Source organism: Argiope bruennichi, chromosome 7 (assembly GCF_947563725.1).
Source record: "Argiope bruennichi chromosome 7, qqArgBrue1.1, whole genome shotgun sequence".
NCBI lineage: Eukaryota > Metazoa > Arthropoda > Arachnida > Araneae > Araneidae > Argiope > Argiope bruennichi.
The window spans coordinates 115,393,632-115,417,834 of NC_079157.1; positions in this window are offsets into that span (position 1 = coordinate 115,393,632).

A 24,203-nucleotide genomic window follows, 5' to 3' on the forward strand; every position below is an offset into this window, starting at 1 on the left:
GCACAACCCCTTTTTGCAGGAGGGCACATTAACACCTCTCACAGATAGAACGGGAAGAACAACCATGCCCGAACCGGGACTCGAACCCGGGACGCCCAGATCACTGGGAAGATGCGCTACCCCTATGCCAGGACGCCGGCAGAATATAAAATAAATTTCCAAACCCATATTTCAAATAACAGCGATTTGTCCGGAAATTATTTAGAAATCCTAAATAAAGTGTAAAGAAAAGCTAATTAGGAAAAGAGAGAAGATGGTTTTAAAAATTGGTCGAAAACGATGCAAACCCATTTATTTCACTTGAAAATAATCTTTATAATTTTCTCAAACAAGAAGGAGGTTTAAATAAGTTTTCCTAAAATGATAATTCGAGAAAAAAAATTTGAATTATTCTTAAATATTACTTCCTAATATGTGTGTGCATGCTAAATATACATTTATTATTTACATTATAGTCAATGAATTCTATATTCAAATGCATAATTAATGATTTAAAATCCTTTTACTTATACAGAAACCAACGGGAGAGGTCACCCAAAAGCTTTCTCATATCTTCTCTAATAAACTTATCACAACAGAAAACATCTTACATGGCATTGGATTTCGTGCAATAGTTCAGAAATATTAACTTTTAGGGTAAATTTAGCATTTTTACTGAATCCATTGTGCCATCCTTGGCGAGTCATTTGGCGATGAATCCCTGACATGCGTTAATAGTATCAAAAAACCGAATTTGTGTTTTAGATACGTTTTTCTTAACCGATTGAATCAAAAATTTGATACAAGACTGTCCTTGTAGTCACAAAATTCCGTACTAAATTTTATATATTTAAATCATTATGTTTTTGAATTTCGTGTTTACATATTTATGAAAAGACAGACTAAGAGACAGTCAACCTATAGCTCGATTTAGCTCGAAATTTGACAGTCGCCTACACCATAGATGTTAAATCTGTGTACCGAATTTTATCTATCTAGATTTTTTTGATTTATAGTTATCGTATTAATTCATATTCAAAGAGCCGGATAAACAGACTTCCATTGAACAGATTTTACTCAAAATTTGATAGAAATCTGCAAATTTGGCATAAAGACCGCATACCAATTTTCAACAGTCTTGCTCAAAGTGTTTTTGAGTTATTTTTGTCACAGACAGACAGACAGACATTTTCCAAAAAATTGTTTTCGAACTGAATGAGGTTTAAAATTTGTAGATTCGTCAAAATCTCGAGCTCGAATCTTTTAAAAATTACTATAATTTCTCTATACAACGTACATGAGAAATTAAAAAAATAAAACAACCGGGAGACACGATACAAAAATTTGCAAATACTAATATCTCACATAGTAACAGTTACAGAAATTGTAACATCTGATCGTAACATTTAAAATAACATTAAAAGAAAACCAAGTTATCAAAGGTATCTTTTTCCAGACATAATATTTCAAATACTTCATTTCGGAATCCAACTGCTCATTGACATTCAAGTCCCTACCATGGTACAAATCTCGTATTTAGATAATGAGTAACAGTAATGCCATCATCTAATTTAGGAAGGCAGACGGCAGACACTGTTATTATGCTCTACGAGACAGCACTACTTAATTGAATAATACAAGGCAACCGAATATATTAATATAATCACTTAAATCCTTCAAACCCCGTGTCTTAACGTTTCTTAGCATTGTCGCCCGAATGTATTTGAGCAATGGTAGTTGAGAACGAAAAGTTGAGATTTTTTAAACTTCAACAAAACGTGTTTTAAATTATATTTAAGGGAACTTCTGCTTAAACCAGTAGGAGTAGTTTCTTCAAACCTTTCTCGAATACTCTTTAATAAATTTGTCATGTCAGAGAACGCCTTGAATGGTATTGGCGTATAACAGTTACGAAATATAAAATTTTAGCATAACTTAAGCATTTTTACTGATTTTATCATGTAATCCTTGGCGAATGTTCTGGCGATTAATCCCTGGCATTCGATCAAAAGTAGGTAATTATGAAATTTAGATTTCAGACGCGTTATTCCTAATCGATTGAAACTAAAATTCGGCATGAAACTACATTTAAATTTACAAACTCAGGTGCCAAATTTCATATATTTAAGTTTTTGTGTTTTTTGAGTTATCGCGTTTACAGTTTCCGAAAGTACAGGTAGACTGATGGTCAACGTCAACCCCATGTTGGATTCCGCTCAAAATTTGGTAGGTGTCTATACTGAAGATGTTAAATCTGTATAACGAATTTAATGTATCTAGCTAATCTAGCTATTATCGTTTTGTAGTTATTGTGTTAAATTATATTCGAAAAACTGAAAATACGAACTTTTTCTGAATAGACTTTACTCAAAATTTTATATAAATCTGGAAATTTGGTGTAAATAATGTATACCAAATTCCAACTGTCTAGCTAAAGCCTTTTTGAGTTATCTTTGTAACAGACAGACAAACAGACATTTTTCAGGAATGCGTTTATGGAACTCAGTCTAAATTGTACAAATTCGTCGAAATCTCGATTTCCAATTTTTTTACTATTATTATATTTTCTTTAGGAATACGAAAAAGTAATAAAAAATGAAGAAAAAAAATTGACAAAATTGTTTCAGTTCTGAAGAATTATTTTAGAAATTTCATTTTAAATTGATTTAATATAAAAAAAAAAAACTTTTAGAGTTTGTGATTACTTCGGGAAAATTTCAAAAATATATACAGATTATACATGTTTTTCTTTTTATTTAGAGCAAGACGGAAAGATTTATAATAGTCTTTTCGAGATAAAGCCATTTCTATTTCCTCGTATACGAAGCATAGAGAAAGTGTTGCATATGAAGTGTGGAAGTAGAAGACTATTAACCGCGTGCCAAAAATGTCGCCAAGGATCACACAGTAGATTCCGTAAATCATACTTGGCAAATGAGAGTCTCAAAAATTGTACCGAACTGTTATGCGTACCATTTATACTTTGCGACTAACAGAGAGTTAATTTTGTAATGATATGAGTAATTTTATCAGAATTTTACATGTTACACATATCAGGATGGAACAAAAATGGGAAGCTAAATTATTCGTACCATAATCAGATCAATCACTAGGCTGAACCCTAGAGAAACGTAAAAATTAATTGTTTTCGATTTGTGGTATCTACATTAGTTCATGTAAAGAAAAATCATCCGGTAAAACATTTGATCTCTAGTAAGAAAATTATTTCCAAAATCTCTTTCAATAAAAATCGTAATCGATGACAATTTTTAACACTAAACATACCATAACAAATCAAATGACCGATTATGAACTCTCGCATCGAAAGTGCGCATATCATGTTATCGCTTTTGCACATTTGACTTCATGACTTTTTCTAAGAATATAAACAGTTAATATTCTAAAATTTTTTATTTGCATTTTTTTTATTTTGAATAATACTTGTCGTATGCCATTACCTACCACAACCGTCACTTGACCGGGGGACAATTTATTGCTTTAGAAGGTTATCGGAACACAAATTTTGATGTATGCGTTCAACGTATTGCATTCAATAAATTGCACATTGATTTAGCAATTAATGTAATTCAGTAAATTGCACATTGATTTAGCAATTAATGTAATTCAGTAAATTGCACATTGATTTAGCAATTAATGTAATTCAGTAAATTGCACATTGATTTAGCAATTAATGTAATTCAGTAAATTGCACATTGATTTAGCAATTAATGTAATTCAGTAAATTGCACATTGATTTAGCAATTAATGTAATTCAGTAAATTGCACATTGATTTAATTGGCATAAATGCCTGGATTTTGTACAAGCAAACTACAGACAAAAATATATCGAGACAAGATATTTTACTCCAGTTAGCAATAGAACTTGTCGCCGATTTTCCGGAAACCAACAGTGAACAACCAAAAGAAAGAAAAAATACAAAACGATCAATGTCTAAATTTATTACAGATTTTTATCAACGTAAGGCATGTCAAACAGGATATTGTAACGACAATAAAACCACTAAATTTGTTCTGAATGTGAAAAATATGTGTGCGGAAAATGTACAATGGAAACACCCTGTATATGTAAAAAATGCGATAAGCAATGAATTAAAAATTCTTTTTCTTTGTGTTTGTAATACATTGACAATATACAGTTTTGTTTGATAATAATAAATTTAATTTGTTTATTTCCTTTCAAACATTCATATTTCCTACATTCAATCAAGAAGCATAACGTCCGGCCATTTGATCGGCTATGGCAGAAATAGGTATGTATTAAATGTTGATATGTTTAACGGTAAACTCTCTTTCAAAGAATTATCGATTCTGTCTATTCTCCAATTGACACATGCAGAGTATGACATTCATTTAAATTATATCATTAAATGCATCTCGAAACTTTCACCATCGCAATTAGATTTAAAACTAACAGAAAGAATACTATTTCCAGTGGCCTATTTTGGTAATAACATCCTGACCCAAAAGTATAAGTAACACGGATTTTCACCAAACTTAAGATATATAAATGGCATTATCCTAGAAGATGAAAAGCCCTCTTGATATTTGGCTGGAGAAATGGCTCCCCAGTCTTTGGTGCTAAAAATGATTGCCTCTGATTTCTTTTTCGCAAATGACTCCTAAGAGATTCTACCTGAAGATTTGGAAACTTTCGCAATACTACATTTTGTTTGGCGAAATTTGCTTTATTTTGATTAATTCTTGTTGAAGTAAAAGTAGTAAAGGGCAAAGTGGAATGAAAATGTAGTTTTAAAACGACAGTTGTTTGTTATTGGTCCTTTAATAATGTAAAAATGTAAACTAGATTTTTTTTGTTTAATATTGTTTCGAAACTTTTATCACAATAAATAAGATTTAATTAACATTTTAGTGATGAAGAAATAAGCAATTACTTAATCAAAATGTAAGACTATCTATCTGTAATGCTAGGTGGAAAATATTCCCACCCATTAAGTCTTTATCGATAACGCAAATCCCAGTTTCTGTTTAGGCGTTAAAAGAATCAACCAAGTTAATTTTGATTTGTAAATTGATTGATTTATATGTGTGTGAATAAAGCTAAACAAGAAGACAAATTAGTTATGGATTCATAAACTCTTTATTCTATTTACAAATGTATTTTGGTTGTAGCAAAGGACGGTGAGATGAGGTTTGCAATTTTACGCTGATGTTCACTTTAAGGTCAGTTAGAAGTTATTGATAATATTTTCTTTCAACATTTTTGAAATTCATATTTGTTAGTGCGTCATTTTCTGTTAGTGTATCTGTTTCAATTTTCATAATTAAATTCGATGTATGTATTCATGAACATAATGTATGAACAAGATGTTGCTGCAAGAAAAGAAAGGTTAGCTAGAAAAAAAACTGCACGATAAAAAGTTAGACAAACCAAAACGGCTTTTAATCAGTTCTAATATACAATTAACATGGCAACAGCTTGTTCAGATGGGTACATATTATAGTTTTGTTTAGTTTAAGTTACTTTACTACTTTACTTTACTAATTTCCTTTATTAATTTCCTTTCTTGAAAATTAAATTCTTTCATATTTACACATCGCTGGAAATAGTAGCATTGATTGATTCTCGTGAATTTGAAGCATAACCGAATTTTTAATTTATATAACTTACTGATATCGTTAAAATGCATTGAAAGAGTTTTCTGGCTATATTTCCCATCAGAAAATCTCATTTAAATAGTTACAACTTGATTCCTCATTACCAAAATATGAGAAATAAATATCACAAAGTCTCTGTCATAGATATTTCAATTTCTCATAAATTACTTTCTCTATTTTCCAACGAAAAAAAAATGTGATTTATTTAAATATTTTAAGTAAGAACGAGTAAATCATTTTTAAGAGGCGGGATTTAAACCAACTAAAAATATTAACTTTATTCTTCTGAATTTTCCTTTTTTGTATAATCTTAATCATGGGTAATTTTATATCACAAGAAATAAAATAAAAGGCTCAATTTACAAAACTTACGAAAAGGGTCTCATTGAAACTTTTTACTTTATTCCGTAATAAAATTGTTACCTTCCTTTAAACTCTTGCATAAATACTGTGAAGGTTGAGAAATATCATGAACTCCAAGAGTGTTGTAATATTTTTTCAGAATCTGGTTCATGTGCGTTTTGTACTTTTTAACTATAATTAAAAAAAAAAAACCGAGTATTTTTAGCAACTTTTTTCAACCGATTGGATTCAACTCTTTAAAGCAAACTTATAACTTTAGTCAGAAAATTACATATCAAATTTCATTTATTTCCCTTTTGAGATTTTAAACTATCGAAAGTAGAGAACGACATCCTTTTGAGGGATTTAGTGGAAAGTCTAATACGAATTTTGTTCACCAGCTAATATTATATACCAAATTTTATTTATCTAGAGTTTTGCTTTCAGTTATCAAGTTAGCTTCCACTGACATAGAAAGAATTCCTGTAAATGGATTTCTTTCAAAATATGTTTAATATCGAAAAAAATGCTGTAAAGACTACATACCAAATTTCATCTCTCTAGTTCAAAGCATGTTTTAGGTACCATGATTACAAGCAGTCAGAAAAAATATTTAAAATATGAATTGCCAAGATCAGCTTTTTGACTGATTACAATAGTTTCTTTAATGGGGTACAGTGGACTTTAAAAAAAGGAAAACGGGATAAAAATATGAAATTTTCATTTCATTGTTTCATCTGTAAATTATAAATTTATATTCAGCTGAATTTATCTTTTAATAAAATAAATATTTAAAGAACCCAGAGTAAAATAAAAAGTATTTTAGTGACACTTCTCAAAACGATATTCAATTTCGATTTAAACATCTTTGAAATATTCCAGGTATTTTAATTTTTGAACGTATTAAATAAAATAGATAATTAACATTTTGACTAAATATTAAAAACTAACAGCATATTCATTTTATTTTTCTAGTCTTTTTAGGTAGTAAAAATTCAATATTAGTTCGAAGACAAAATTTTTATCAAATATCAATGCATGAGCATAAAATTATTTCTAAGAAATTAACATTTGATTGGAATTTCAAAAAAATGCACAATTTTGTTCCAAAGAAAATTTTATATAGGTTAATAAAAAAAAAGTATTATAAAAAATTTAAAAAAATAAGTCGCATGGAATATCTTAAAATTTTCAAAAATTATAAACCATTTTATTTTTTAAAATATCAGATTACGTTTTAAAAAGTTTTTAAAGATATTTGACATACTTATACTTTAAAAATATACATAAAAAATTTAATAATCCTAAATTAATAATATTTAATAGAGTTCGCCGTCCCCTTAAAAAATTTCTCTTAAAAAGGAAAAGTTAATTATATTAATAAATATTTCACTGTCCTTTAAGTTTGTAAGTAAATTTTCCTTGAAAGATTTATTATTGTTTTTAACTTTTTTTCTGAGCAAACAGTAGTGTACAAATAGTTTTGAAAACTTCAGTTTTGTTAAATTTACTCATATCAAGTAAATGCATCGATTGCAGCAAAAATGCAGAATAGCTCCTAAATATTTTATAAAAGTGTCTGGGAAATTTAAGATCAATATTTATGCTATAATGCACAACAGCCAAAACCCAAAATTTAGTATTGTTAGTTAATATCTGTTCTGTCAGGAACATGTGGTACGGGTCCGAATAAATAAATTCCTCGCGTCTGGTAGAACATTTTTTGATATCATCTTGTCTGGGACTATCTTCTGTAAGGGAGATGAAGATGTTTGCTCCACCTAGCCACAAGAATGGATGAAAGAGGCAGCCCTTTGTGGAAATGAGAGTTCTAGCATGACATCTAGTACATGAACTGTCAGTTGCAGAGGAGGCTCTAAAGGCGGGGCTGGATCATGGGGTTAGATTTCATCTTAGGATAGTAATGAAAAATTGGCAAGGGTTGCTTATATCCTGTTGTCAATGTTGGCAAGCTTTTGAGAAGAGCACAGCTGAGAGAAACTTGTATTTTGAGATTATCCGTGGATTTTTTTCAAATACGTTTTTAGTTAAAGTTTAAATAATAACCAAGAAAGAGAAAGCTGCTCAAAAATATTAGCTGTAGGATAAAAATATATTAGAATATTGGGATAAATTAAATTTCCAGAGATATTCAAAAATCAGATTAAATATTATAGGATCCAATTTTAAGTAAACATGCATATGTATACAATACTAAAGTTGAATGTGTGTGTATGTTTGTGTTGGCGCTTTACAGGTTAAACCGTTTGATCTACAACTGACAAATTTTGTACTTATATACTCTGGAGGATGGGAATGTGCACCTCGCAGAGTTATTTTTGAAATTTTAATTCCAATTTTAATAAAAAAATTAATCTGAATTTTGCCTTAAATTTAGATTAATACAGTTTGAATCGCTTTAGAATTATTATTTTTTTCTTTTTGACGATACAAATTTAATATTTGTGCAAAATTTTGCAGAATATTGTCAATACTTTAAAAATATCTTTTCCTAATTTTCATCAATTGGTCTCATTGTTGCCCTGAAATTCAAATTGTTTTCAATTTTTCATCAAATATTTAATAGCCCTGAATTTCTTCCATTGTTGAATTTAGTTTAGTTTAGTTATATTAACGTCCCGTTGTAGAGCATCACTAGGGCTATTTTGTGACGGACCTCATCATTTTGAACCGCGGTCAGATGACGAGGACGACACCTGAGCTGGCACTCTCCCTCTCCACGCCACACCACACCAGCGGGAGGACATTTGGCATGACAGACTTAACGTGCAACACTCCCCCTTATATGACGGTTCTTTGGTGGAAGCGGGTCTCGAACCTGAAACCCTACGGCTCACAAGCCGGAACCTTACCACCAGGACACCCCAGCCCCTTCCATTGTTGAAAGATAAAGAAGAAGGATTCTATTTGATACCCAAGTAGTTTAAAATAAAAATAAAACTATGGAGCTAAAATACCTCGAGATTTAGTAGATGAACCGAATATTTACATTTTTAACAGCGCTTTGGTAATAAGAGGCTGTCTCCTTTAGAAATGTTCATGTACACACTATACTAAGTAAGTAAGAGAAGATACTTAAAATAACATTGCTTTAGTTTCAAACAATTTGGCAGAATCAAGGAGATCTAAAAGATTTATCTGAAAACAAATATAATCAACAACATCCTAGGTAAACCAGCTGATCACTTGAGCCGATTAGTAATTTAATAATATTCCGTAATTCCCCTTTTTCTTCGAATTAATGGGGGATCAGATTTCAATATTATCTTTTAAAACCCTAATTCTGATAGAGGCACGGGAAATGAAAGTTTTTCAAGGATAAAATCTGTTGACTTTTCCGACCGATCGCGGTGTATCTTCATGCTTCTTTCTTTGTTAATAATAAATCTGAATCGGACACATCGAGTATTACAAATACGAATTTTTGATTGGCTGACAATTTACTTCTGTGGGGTTGGTGTAAGGTGAGTACCGGAAAACCTTTTAGAGATGCAATGCATTTATAGCTCTTACACTGAAAAAACAAAATCTACTTGTAGAGTCTCTATGATAGTCTATTAGTGAATTAGAAAAGAAAAGATTAGCTCTGTGAGTTACTTTAAATTTAATAGATATGCTTCAAGCCACATATAATGATTTTATACGAATGAAGATGATAGATATTTTCCGAAAGAGATAGTTGACCACAAAAAAAGATTAATTATTTTTACTTCAATTAATTTTACATTAATAAATACTCAAAAATGCACAAACATATCAACGATACCGAAAATACTATTTCTGAAATATCAACTAATTTGCGTTAGGTTGAGAAATAGCTGAAGAATAATTATAGTAAAAGACAAATTTGCGTTGGATTGAGAAATATCTGAAGGGAAATTACAGTAAAAGACGTAAATGTAGAATAATGCATCATATTTTGCTGTAGGGTATGCAATTAGTAAAACTTCATAATGTGGTAATCAAAAAGCTAGACTATTCCGAACCTGACGGAAAGCACAAGGAAAAACTTGAATGACCGGATGGTAGCAACAACAACACTGTTCTGAAATATGGTTGAATTCTAAGGGTCATCACCGGCCACTGTTCAATCCTTCCCTAAGGAAGTACGTTCCGTCATCGATGGGAAGAGCCAGATCTGCACCGTTTCGTATACCCACAAAGGTGGTTTGGCGCAGTTTAGCCAAAATTGGCTCTTGCGCCACTAAAACTCACAACCAACCAACCAACCCACAAATGTGGCGAGAATTAACAACACTGTCGGAAGCTTTTCATCCTCAATTACGAAGTGCTCTTCTGTGCGATTTCATGATGTGGTAAACATGAAACGTTCTTTTATTTTTCAAAGTAGTATTAAAAAGTGCAAAAGTTTTTTTTTTTTTTTTTCAGAAGTGTTATTTTTTTTTTTTTTTTTTTTTTTTCAAATTCAAAATCTGCGCACATAAATGGACAAGATTTTCTTGTTTGAGATTCGCTTTAATTAAAAAAAATACTTTCACATTGGAGTTGTTACTTATAGCACTTGTCATAGACAAGTTCCCTAACGAAGTCAGCAATTTTAAGCCGAGAGAGCATCTCTTGTTTCAGTAGCGCCATCTAATTCCAAGATTACGACTTAGCTACTCATGCGTCATAACCCTTTTTACGGGGCGGACTTCATTCATACATTTCATTCACACAACCACAGATTCTAATTTAGACATGAATCAGACAACGATCACCTCTGAACCAGTACTCCCAATGGTATTGTCTCTATTTGGAGGAACTTGGGGCCACGATAGATTTATACGTGCACCAGCCGCCACACACACGGGGAATCTCCGTCCCGCGGGGTTCGAACTCACAACCCAAGGGATGCGAATCCAACGACCTACCAACAAGGCTATCCTGGCATTTCACATTGTAGTAAAATGGTGATTATTAAAAAAATGGGATTTTGAATAGAGCTAAACCCAAATCATCATAAATGATATAAAAAGGGATATTGTGCAGAAAATCAAATTAAGTAACTAACAACGAAAAACTTATAATATTTTTAACTTTTGTAAATGATTGACAGCTCTCCCTCAACTATAGATATAGTAAATCATATAAGAATGAGGTAATCCATTTTATTCGCCGAAATTTGTATCTTTCTTCCATTGTTAAATGATTTTTTTCTTCTTGTTTCCATCAAAATAGCACTGCTATTATAAACACGCACAGAAAGTCCTCGAATACGCAAGTAGAAACGAGAAAAAGCTCTTAGTCTGAAAAGTTTCGGTATTGAAGTGCTGTACCAATGTTTGGCTCAAACTCAATGGAAGAAAGGAAATATTTTCGTTATTGATATTCTGTCTAAAGGAGAGTTTAAAATATTTTAATATTTTTTTCAACAGGCATAAGTCAGAAATCTTATGCTTCAAAATTCAGATAGTAAAAGAAATTACAAATATGTTATTTTGCATATATCAAATCTTCAAAGAAACAATTTTATAGTAAAAAATGAAATAAGTGAGGCAAAATTTTTAAATCATATCACTTCTTATATCTTTGCAAATATTCCTTCATGAATTAATATGATGCACTGCTGAATCTTCTTCTTTTTTCTTTTTTTTTGTTGTTGTTGTCTGAGACATATCACTTTATATAACTTTTTAAAAATTTCAGTTAACATTTAAGTTTTTTTTCAGTTGTTGGAATGTTGACTTGTTGTAAATAGAATAATTTATATAATTAAAGAAGGGCAATTCCGACAGAATTAAAATAAATCGTAGTATGAACTTATTAATTTTAGGCTTTTTAGAGATGATATATTAAATATTTTTAATGTTATATTAATGCATTATTTGCTTACGTTTACTTTATAGAGTGACAGGTATAAAGAAAAACTCAGCAAATATACTAAAAAATTGGGGGCATTATTAAATGCACTATATCATACTTTTTTTAAATATAATTAAAATTAATAACACAAAGGAAACGAAACACAAACGAAATGGGATTAAAGTTTCAATTAGAAATGAAATAAAATATTACTTTATAATATTTAATGAAATTTTCCAACCAAATTGCTATTTAACTCAATAGCGCAAAATTTTTGCAAGATTTAAACAGTGCAAATAAAAAAAAACTATATGCAAGTACATTATAATTTTAGCCATATGTATTAGCAAAAATATGAATTATTGTTTCATTATAAGCTTTAAGATGAGGTACTGTTTCTGAAACTGCGTATTACCTTGCCGCGTTTGCAGAAGTTATTCAGTATTTTTATGGTTCTTTGATTTTAAGGTTTAATTTAGATACATTAACGACCTGTTGTAAAGCAGCACTAGAGCTATTTTGGGACGGACCTTGTAATTTTGAACCACGGCCAGATGACGAGGACAGTACCAGTGGGAGGACGTGCGGATTTTTGGAACTTGCGGATTAATATGCAACAGCTCCCTTTATACGATGGTTCTTCGGTGGAATCGGGTCTCGAACCTCAAACCCTACGGCCCACAAGCCGAAACCTTACCATCAGGTCACCACGGCCTCGTTTGTTTTAAAGGAACAAAATAAGTTGAAATCTTTACAATACAATATAAATGCCAGTTATTTGTCAGTTGATTTGTAGAAAATTATGGCCATAAAGTCTAACAGAGTATTTCTATCAGCAACTATCTTCTTTGTATTGCCGACGTGGCATCATTTGACAATCGATTGCTGTATCCTTATCGACAGCAGCAGAAAAAAATTCGAAAATGAAATTAAAAGCAAATTTTCTTTGCATGTCTATTATATGAGGAAGCAGTAAACAAAACTAAGTTATTTAGATGCTAGTTTTTTTTTTTACTATACCTAACAACGCAATAACTTAGTTTGCAAAAATGTAAATGTTCTATCCTTTATTTTCTCGCATACTTTGCTATGAGAATTTCACCAACAAAGTGATTTCAAGTAAAATTATCACAAAACAAAAATTAGTCCGTTATATTTTAAATCCATGGGTTATCATTGATGTATTGGTGACAAAATTCACTCAGAAGCCATCATCTTCATAGACAAGTCTTTTAATATTACAATTTTTTTTAAAAAATGAATAAAATTAAAAAAAGAAATTATTTAAATTTTAGGAATTTGAATATTACAAAATATTAAAATTAAATATTACAATTTGATTGAATTAAAAACAATTTTTTATAAAACATCGCCAATTGGATAAATTCGTAACGTTTTCATAGACCTTCAATTATTTTTAAAAAGTAATCTTTCATCAAAATCGCAATAATTTATATATGTTTTGATAGATGTAGTAAAATGATGATTATATACAATTATCAGTGATTATTCCCAATCAATAATGTTTAATGGTGATTATAATTGATGATTACTATACATTATCACTGTATTAATCAGATATACCGTAATACATACAAAAAAATTCATTAATTATTTCCTATAATCGTTCTTATACTTCCTATTATAGTTTCTATGTCGATTCAAGGCAAGTGTCAATATTAAGTGTTGCAAGATGCAACAAGAAATATAAAATGTTATCGTATCCAATTCAAATTCTATAAAAAATATCAATGCTTCGAGGTGGAATCAGGAATGTCTTGTAAAAGTATGAATATTAAGATTTGAGATAATTATTATTGCTGTTGTTGTTTCTAATGGATCTTGTCTAGACAAGCTCACTGACTTTAAGAAGTCATTTATCGCTTAAGCCAAGGGTACGTCACTTGTTTTTTTCAGGAGGGCAAACTAGGGCCAAGAGAACGACTTAGCTACACACACGTCACAACCCTTTTTATGGTGCGGACTTCATTCGTGCATTTCATTCACAGATCGTAATTTAGATCTGAATCAGAGAACGATCACCTCTGATCACTCACAATGGTATTGTATTGACTTGGAGGAGTTTGTGACCATGACAGATTTATACGCGCGTCAGTCACCACGCACGCGGGTGACTGGCGCGGCGGTCTTCCACCGGCAGGGTTCGAACTCGCAACCAAAGGGACGCGAATCCAACTCCCTACTAACCAGGCTATCCCGGCCCTATAATTATTATAGCTTATCAAATCAGGAACGGCGTTTTGAAAATATTTAAAATTTAAGAAATATATCTGGGAATGTTATACTCGTAATCAAAGCAAACATCATTGGTTTCCAAAATGTGATTAACAACATCTGAACAGGAATTACCAAGAAACAAGCAGGAATGGTCTCTGTGAAACTTTCTCGCATACTCTTCAGTAAAGGTCTTGTCTTTTTTTTCTCCCCATAAAATTGGGGGCCTTTGGTGAATATTTACTGAATATATATATTCTAGGTGAATATTTACTGAATATACATATACTGAATATAGATATTCTAGGTACCTTTTTGCTACCCTATAGACACCAAAATTTGATAAAAACTCATAATTGTAGTCACAAAAATATATTGAAAAATGTATGTCATTTATGATTTATTGCGTTTATAAGTATGCGAAAATACAGAATGGCAGATGGTAAACCGTTTGACAGATCTGGTTTAAAATTTCGTGAATATCTGCAATTTAGTTTCTATATTCATCTATCTAGATCTTTGAGTTTCGTATTTATCGCCTTCACAAGTACTCGAATAGTCATGTAGATACATTTCTTGTGAATCGAATTCATTTAAAATTTGATAGAAATCTACAAATTTGGTCTCAATTCCATACATCAAATTTCAGCTGTCTAGCTCAAGGTTTTTTCGAATTATCGTGTTCAGAGATAAACAAACATATTGCCAAAATTGTGTTTTGTGGACTCAGGAGATTTGAAACGTAAAGATTCGTCAAAATTTCCAAGTTCAAATTTTTTTTGACAGTTATAATATTTTCTCTAAACTTCTTATACGAAACAGAAAGAAAACTAATGCTTACTGCACGAAATGATAAGGAACGTGACCGAGTAATGTCCCTTTGGCCAATGTAGCTGAATTTAACATTGGGAGAATAGTTGGAGTAGTTGATCATTTCAAGAGACAAATGTAATTAATGGCAGGAGAGAGCTACTTGAAATCGCTATCAAGTATATTGGATATATTGGATTCAAGGTGATAGGAAAAAGATAAAGGGTATAAGATGAATCACTTTTCAATGTGCTATTAGCTGATTGTCGTATTTCGGGTGAGGCTTATACCCTAAAAATATATAGATCCAATTTGTTAGCAACTTTATACGTAGGAAAGTGAAAAATTTTTATAGCATTTATTTATCAAATCGAAACAGCCATTGATAGAAATTTTACTATTTTATATGTTTTCTTCGCCATTTAAAATCCATTACTCTCTTATCTATTAACCGTGAGGGGCCTCTATGACTTTAATGCACACTGCATTTATTGTTCACATATTAAATGCGCCTCGTGGAGAATAATACACGATACAAAGAATCGCTTCTTCACAAAGTACTTCACCTACTACATTATTAAATTTTGTTTGCCTATCAAAACATAATACAATCAACTTTTCCTACAATTTCCACCGTTTAAATGCACCAATGCTGCATCGAGTTTATATCCTTTGTATTAACTGAGGATTCCCCATATTATGTTATTATATTACCACATTATCTTTCGACATTTCAGCGTGTTTACAATATGAATATACAGAAAATTAAAAAAAATCTTTAGCAATCAACATGTTGATATAACTTAATATAGTTGAAATACTTCAGGATTCCTCCAAGGAAAAAGATTACAAAAAAGATGGCAAGGATCCTCCCATAGATGTGATGAAAACCATTGAAATAAAGTTGCAAAATTTTAAGCAGCTTGCAATTTTTATAATCAAGTTGAAATATATTGAATTTCTGTAACATAGTTTAAAATTGAAATTAAAGAAAAATCATTAATAATTTTCTTACATATATCTGCATATATCACTTTGTATACAAGTGAAGCGTAATATTAGCCTTAAAAATAAAATTGGAGACAAAAAAAAATAATTTTCGCAATCTTAACTTAATATTTTCGTACTGCATGTTCAACGATACTTTTGGATACACGAATTAGTTCCTAGGTGAATCACATTAAAAAAATACTAATAAATACATATATAGTAAAGCATTTTTTTCTTAACCGTTTTTAAATATTTAAAAATGTAAATAAAAATATTTTGTTGTTCACTTACAGTTAACGCTTTTTGGTTGAAGGTAATCAGGTTACAGCTACATTCCTTTCAATAAACATAACCATACAACAATATAATTATTATTTATCAATTTAAGTTTTTCATAACTCTTCATACATTTCCCCAATTATGAACACAATTATTTTGATTCGTATACATAGTTTTGTAGATATATTTGCAGCATTCCATGACAACGGAGTAGTTTCCGGTGGTTGCATTAAGAAATAATGCATGACGGGTAGTTTAATTGGAATGGAATTTCGATTTAACAGTTTAGTGTGTAATCTGTTTTCATGCAAGGAATCCTCCCTTTCAAAACTGCTGTATTCTCTTTTACCACAGAATAAGCATTTCCTGTATATTTTCTGTTACATCCATTAGGCAAATTTGTACCACAAAGGTATTTCATATCACAACCTTTCTGAGCCAACACCATGATGTTCTCTCGTATCGTTTATTGAAATTCAGGAATAGCAGGCTTCTTCGAACTCACACATTTATAAGCATATATTACAAAATAGTTAGTCTGTCTGCCATGATTGCTAATCAAAAGGTTTATTAAGTGATAAATGGAGAGAATAGTTCCATAACAAGTACAATTTCCAACAGTTTTATCATTATTTTATCAGTTCCATCATATATCAGTTTTATATGTTCATTTACATAAATATCAAATGTTTATCACCAATGGTGGTAAACCGTAAATAATAGTGGATGAACTGAATAAATCTCGATATATTGATACCCAGAATCATAATTAATATTAAATCAAAGAACTTTAAATATGTTGATAAAGCCTTTGATATCAACCTATATCTTTACATAAAGCCATCATAGATAACATGTACAATGGACCTTTTGGTATACTTCCAACAAAAACTCTTAAAGTTCCCAGACTGTTGGCTAGGTATATGCAAAACAGTTCCTTAAAATACCAAAAAACAATAATAATAAAATTCAAATTACAGAATGCATCCCATTACAAACATACAATGCAGAAACTGTTCAATGAATAGCAGCCAGTTCATTATATTTGATGCAAAGTTTAATTTGCATAATCAAAGGACTTGATATAGAACCTTATACATTAGTAAAAGTTTTATATTGAACTTTGATAGGAATAAAGAAGTTCATCCGTGTCCTATCTAGGAAAAGGAGCTGTTCTAGGTTTCTTGTTTGGATCTTGGATATTTTGTCTTTAATCACACCATTTGACATTCTAGAAGGATTTGTTGAGGAGAAAGGAGCAGCTAATGATATAATAAAGTGGATAGCTCACATCCCTTCACCCACGACTTTCAGAATGATTTCTGAATCATCCATGTCGCCTGCCACATGCATAGAGTACAATGTAATATACACTGAGGTGATAAAAATCATGGAATAGCATGGGAAAGTTAAATATACAGATAGCAGTAGTATCGCGTACAAAATATATAAATGGGCAGATAATTGACAAGGCGTCCATTTCCATTCAAATGATTCAAATTAAAAGATTTCTGACGTGATTATGGCCGTTGAACGGTAAATAATAGAGTTTGAACGCGAAATGGAGTTGGAGCTATACCCACAGGACATACTGTTTGGAAAATCCTTTGGTAATTCATCGTTCCACGATCCATAATGTCAAGAGTGTGGTGAGAGTACCTACTTTTTGGCATACCCTCCCATCATAGACAATGCAGTGGCCCACCGGCTGAACTTAATGTCCGAGATCAACGATGCGTGTGTAGAATTGCCAGTATTAAAAGACAAGCAACATCGCGTGAAATAACAGCAGGAATGAAAGTGGGACATACGACGGACGTGTCCTTTAGGATAGTGTGGCGAAATTTGGCTTTACTGAACAATGGCAGCAAAAGACCAAATCTGACTTTTATTAGATCACAACATCACCTACAGTGCTTCTCATGGGTTCGTGACCACATCGGTTGGAGCCTAGACGATTGGAAAAACGTGACTTGATCAGATAAGTTACGATTTCAGTTGGTAAGATTTGATGGTAGGATTCGAGTATGCTGCAGACCTCACGAAACTATGGACCTAAGTTGTCGACAAGGCACTGTGCAAGCTGGTGGTGACTACATAATAATATGGATTGTTTCCACATGGAATGAAGTGGGTCCTTTGGTTCAACTGAACTGATTATTCACTGGAAATTATTATGTTCTGTTACTTGGAGACTACTTGCAGCCATTCATGGACATCCTGTACCCAGATAACAATGGATTTCTTATGGATGATAATACACGATGTCACTGGGACATAAATATTCGCGACTGGTTTAAAGAACATTCTGTACAATTCAAGAAAATAATATGGCCATCAGGATCTCCCGACATGAATCCAATCGAATATTTAAGGTAAATAATCGAGAAGTTAGTTAGTACACAAAATCCTACACCGACAAGAATTTTGTAACTATCCATGTCTATAAAGACAGCATGGCTCAATATTTTTGCAGGAGACATCCAACAACATATTGAGTCCCTTATCAAGTTGCTACATTTCGCTAGACAAAAAAAGGTCTGCCACGTTATTAGTAGGTAATTCATGAATTTTGTCACCTCTTTTTGTAGATTTATGCCATCTTGTAATCATTATCACTAAAAAACAATCCAGGTATTATAATTATTTACCCTGCTTTGAATACTCCATAATATTCAAATGGTTATAAAATCTGTGCTTTAATCTTTGATTATACCTGTGCTTTAAATGGTTAATATATTATTATTTAATATTTGATTCCAGAATACATCTTTGGCAGTTTTAATTTAAACTTTATGTATCATATAAATCAATATTTTACAAAACATATTGATGAAGGTGAAAGGCGAAATACTACAGCTTTCAAAATAATATCATTTCTAATGAAAGTTTTCTCCAAATTAAACTAACTTTATCACGTCTTTGATTCAAATTGTTTGGTTGAAACTTCGCGCATTTCTCCTCTTTATAATTTAAAAGTAGAAGAATATGATGAGCTAATTGAAGTAAATGGATGCTCATTAATTGTGAGATTCACTGAAAAACAATCTGAAAAAGTTCAATCACTTAGATTACGTCTGAAGTTTATGAAACACATTTTAGTTTTCAGTGAAAAATACGTATTTTAAAACAAGCATTCGAAGAGAAATATCTCTTTTTAAAGAATTTTCTTACGATATTTACCAAAAAAGATATTCTCGCTTTGAAGTCTCTTATGTTATAGGTAGTAGAGAGATTCGAAATGTCCTAGTTTATGTACAATTCCATTTCAACCGTAAGCCTGTTTGTGAAAGTATCAAAAAATATATTTTCGAATGTTCAATTTTCTAGGAAAGGGTGTATTCCAAATATATTTTCTTAAAATATTGGGTTCCCTTATGCTAAACTAGTTGAAAAACATAGAGTTTCTCGACATTAAAATTCTTTTCATGCATAATATTTTTATTGCAAAAATTACTTTCGTATAAAATATTATACAAAATTCTTTTATAGTCCGCTTTTGATTAAAATCAGAATATCAATTCAATAAAACAAAATTTTAAAAACTACAGATATATAATCTTTACCAACAAATGCTGTTACTTCCTTGGAAGCATTTGATGGCTATAACTCGTTTATATACCCGCTTTGATTAAGTTATGGATGACGAATTTAATTCGTCATAAAAATTTTATTTAATTATATTCATCGTTGTAAAAATAAATTCAATAAAACTCTATTCGTCAAAAAATCTCTTATATACTTTTTCGTGTATAATAAAAATAAATCTGTTCCAAACGCAAAAATCCTTACAAAAAATATTAGTTAATATTAGCTCCAAAATATAACAAATTGTTTGTACAAATGCTGAAATATGAAAAATACTTTCATTTGAAAATAATATTTAAATTTAATTTTAAACAGGGATGTATTGCTATTTCAAATCAATATAAACATTGTCAAAAGACATATTAAAATAAACAAGAATTTTTAAGAATAGTGATACAGCAAAGTAAAGTATAACACCGAGTGTAGTCTCTTCAAAATTTTCTCGCATACTCGCTAATAAATTTGTCATGCCAGGGAATGCCTTACATTGTAATGGCGTACAACAATTACGAAATATTAAATTTAATATTTTTATTGTATCTATCATGTGAACCTTGTCGAGTTATTTAACGATTAATCCCTGGCATGCGTTAATAGCATCCCAAAATAGATTTTGTGTTTTAGACACGTTCTTATCAACCGGTTGAAGCAAAAAATCGACACCAAACTGTACTTGTAATTACGAAATTCCCCACAAAATGTGAGTATTTAAGTCACTGTGCTTTAGAATTACCGCGTTTACATATTTCTGAAAGTACAGACCGACAGACAGTCAACCCATGGTTCGATTTGTCTTAAACTTTGACAGGTAACTACAGTATAGATGTAAAATCTGTATACTGAATTTTATCTATAAAGAATCTATGAATCTATCTATAAATCTGTATACTATATTTTATCTATATCTGTATACTATATCTAGCTCGAATTTTTTGACGATTACTATACTTTCTCTCTACTATGCTTTTTAGTATAAGTGAAAGTAAAAACCCAAATTGTTAGTAATTTTTTATTAATTTTTGCACTGTTTTTTATTATAATCTGACAGTATTTTTTCTCATATGTTTTGTTATATAAGTGCACAAAATTTGTTCTGCATAGTTTTTTGGACGGGGATGTGAAACATATATTCATAGATTCGTGCAGAGCCACAGTTCATTAACTTATATTAAGTTAGAAAATTCCTTTTGTAGCATCAAAAGCTGGAAAAGAAGTTTGAAGAATATATTAATTTTTTATATTGTTAATCCTAAATAGATACTGCTTCATAAATATATTTTTAAATAATAAATTAAATCATGAACTTGTACAGTTTTATTGTGTGAAATATATAATCAAATGAATCATATTTAATATATCTAAAAATAAAATATATTATTATAACCACATGCAAGTTATTGGGATTTACACGATGTCTTCACATTTTTTTTTCTTATGAGATCTCGTTCACAGGGTATTTAAACATGATTTTTTCCTCCTGACTACTTAACATATTCCTATTTCAAAGAAATAGTTACCACATTCGTTGCCACTCCCAACATATTTCATTCGAGTCAACTATTTAATTGGATTATCTCTTCTCCGATTTCCTTTAACTATAATGTTTAGAAAATAAACCAGTTAAAAAGTAGGAATAAATCACAACGGATTTACGTGGAAGCCAACGTAATAATATTCTAAACTGCCAAGTTCATTTATGCCATCCATTTATTGAACAGACATTAGCGTTTTCTCTCATTTTTAGAGTGATGCGTTTTATTTTTGAATACCCGCTTCTTCCTTTTTACTTTCTCGTATATGTATCATAGAGAAAGTATAGAAACCGTCAAAAATTCGAACTCGAGATTTTGATGAATCTCTACGTTTTAGACCTTCCTAAGCTCGAAAATGTCAGTCCATCGGTCTATCTGCCTGCGAAAAAGATAACTCTAAAATGATTTGATTAGATGATTGAAGTTTCGTATACGGTCCTTAAATCAAATTTGCAAATTTCTATCGAATTTTGAGTAAAATCTACTCAGTGGAAATCCGTCTGTCCGACTGTTCGAATATAAATTTACCCGATAACTGCAAAACAAAGAGAGCTAAATAAATAAGATTCGGTAGACAGATTTAACATCTATAGTTTAGACAGCTGCCAAATTTTGAGCCAAGTCCATCAACCGATTAACCATCCGTCAGTCTGCACTTTTGGAAACATGAATATTTCAAAAATTCAGTGACTTAAATATATCGAATTTAGTATGAGATTTTGTGACTGCAAGTGCAGAGTTTTTTTCTGATTTTTATTACAATCGATTGGGAAAAAGTATATATTATTGTTGTTACTCATGGCACTTTACAAGACCGCTGACAGATCTGTCAGCGGTTTAAGCCGAGTGAGCATCTGTTGTTTTTTCAGTAACTCCATTTAAGGCTAAAAGTAAGACTTAGCTACTTCATGCGTCACAATCGCTTGCACAACCTCTTTTTACAGGGAGGCACATTCACACACCTCACAGAGAGAACACAGAAGAACAATGCCCGAACCGAGACTAGAACCCGAGACACCCAGATCACGGGGAAGACGCGCAACCCCTATGCCAGGAGGCCAGTAAAAAATAAGTATCTAAAACACAAATTCGATTTTTGAAAATTATTAACGCTTTCCAAGTATTAATCACCAAATAATTCTCCAAGGATGACACGGTAGATACATTAAAAATGTTAAATTTATGTCAAAAAACATTTCGTAAATACTGAGCTCCAGTGCCATGTAAGGTGTTCCATGTCAAATTTATTAAAAAGTATGTTGGAATGTTTTTGAGAGACTCCGCTGGTTAAATCTAAATGTGGTTAATAAAAAATACATTCAACTAAATCAATTAAAAATAATTACACAAAATAAAAACCCTATGATCTAGATAAGATTAAATAATGAATCCAGGTCTGATGCTACCTTTATTATTATTATTATCATTATTTATATTCATTAGCTTTTTTTAACCTTTCTATATTGAAAATAAAAAGTCAACGAAATCTCAGTTCTAATGTTATTAATTTGAGACATATTAATTAATAAAAGTCTAAGTTAGATTTTTGAAACAGCAAGCCTCTCGGATGCAAGATTAAGGCTTTTTATTCCGAGAAAATGGTTTTTTATATTCTCATATATGGAATATACAAAGAAAAAGTACTCTAATTTTCAGAAAATTCGAACTCAAAATTTTTACCTATCTCTACTTTTCAGACCCCCCACCCAATCCCTCAGTTCTACAAATGCAGTTTTGTAATTATTTCTGTCAGTCTATGAGCATGGCAACTCATAAATTCTTTGTGGTAAACGGATAAAATTTTGTATATAGACGCTAATTAAAATTTGTAATTTACTACCAAATTTTGGAAAAAAATCCATCGACAGGAAAGCAGTCTGTGCAGCAGTCCAAATATCAGTTAATAAAAACTATGAGAGCTAAATGATATTTCATATATAAGTCTAGCATCTAAAATGTAGATTTGTGTGGAATTTGGAACCAAAATCATCAAGGGGTTAATCTTCCGTCTGTCGGTATTTACACGTACAAGTAAACACAATAACTTAAAAACTAAAATTAAATTTTCATTTCAATCGGTTTGTAAATAAGTACATATATGATCAATAAATGATTATTTGATCTTCTGGTGTTTATGTATTAACCACATCCCAGAGATTGGTAGTCAAAAATCACTACGCCATATTACCAATTTGAAATTTTAAAATGAGCGTTACAGCGATACCAATTTTATTTCTTTACAATTTTTCTCTAGTCTTAATGAAATTTAAAAAATATATATATATTATTTGTGGTTACACTATCGGTACAATAAAGTTAAGAGTCAATTTTTAAAATAAAATGTAGATGAACGAATCATGCCTAAAACAGTATCATGCTATAATATTTCGAAATAGAGGTTCAAATTCCCTGTAAATTATCTAGGACTATTCTCTTGATTTTGAATCATGGTCAAAGAAGAAGTCGACATCAAGCCGACAACTGAATTTTTACAGCTCCGAAGTGAGGGCGTTTGAACAAGATCGTTAAAGTTCTTGCACCAGTACACATGCGCAATTAATCTTCATTGAGCTGCTGACATTTATCAACTGATAACCCACAAATCAAGGTTCTAAAATTTCGTTAATAATCTATAGTAAAACACCAGAGGAAGTTTACCATAAAACTTGTCATGTTTCAAATAATTAAAAAATGAGACAAGAATGTGTCAAATTTTAAGAAACCAACTTTCAGTCGTTCGATACTAATAATAAAGATGAATATGTGCATGTGTGAACAATCATTTATTTATTTATTATATTTTTAGTATTTATTTTATGTAAATATCAATCACTATAATAACGTATTTTATTTAATTAAATATTCTGCCCACTAAACCCACTCTTATTTGATCAAGCAGTTATAATTACATGCATAATAGTGTTTAGCAAGATAAATCTCTAGAAATTATTTTTTTGTCTATCTATAAATTATTAATATAAATAT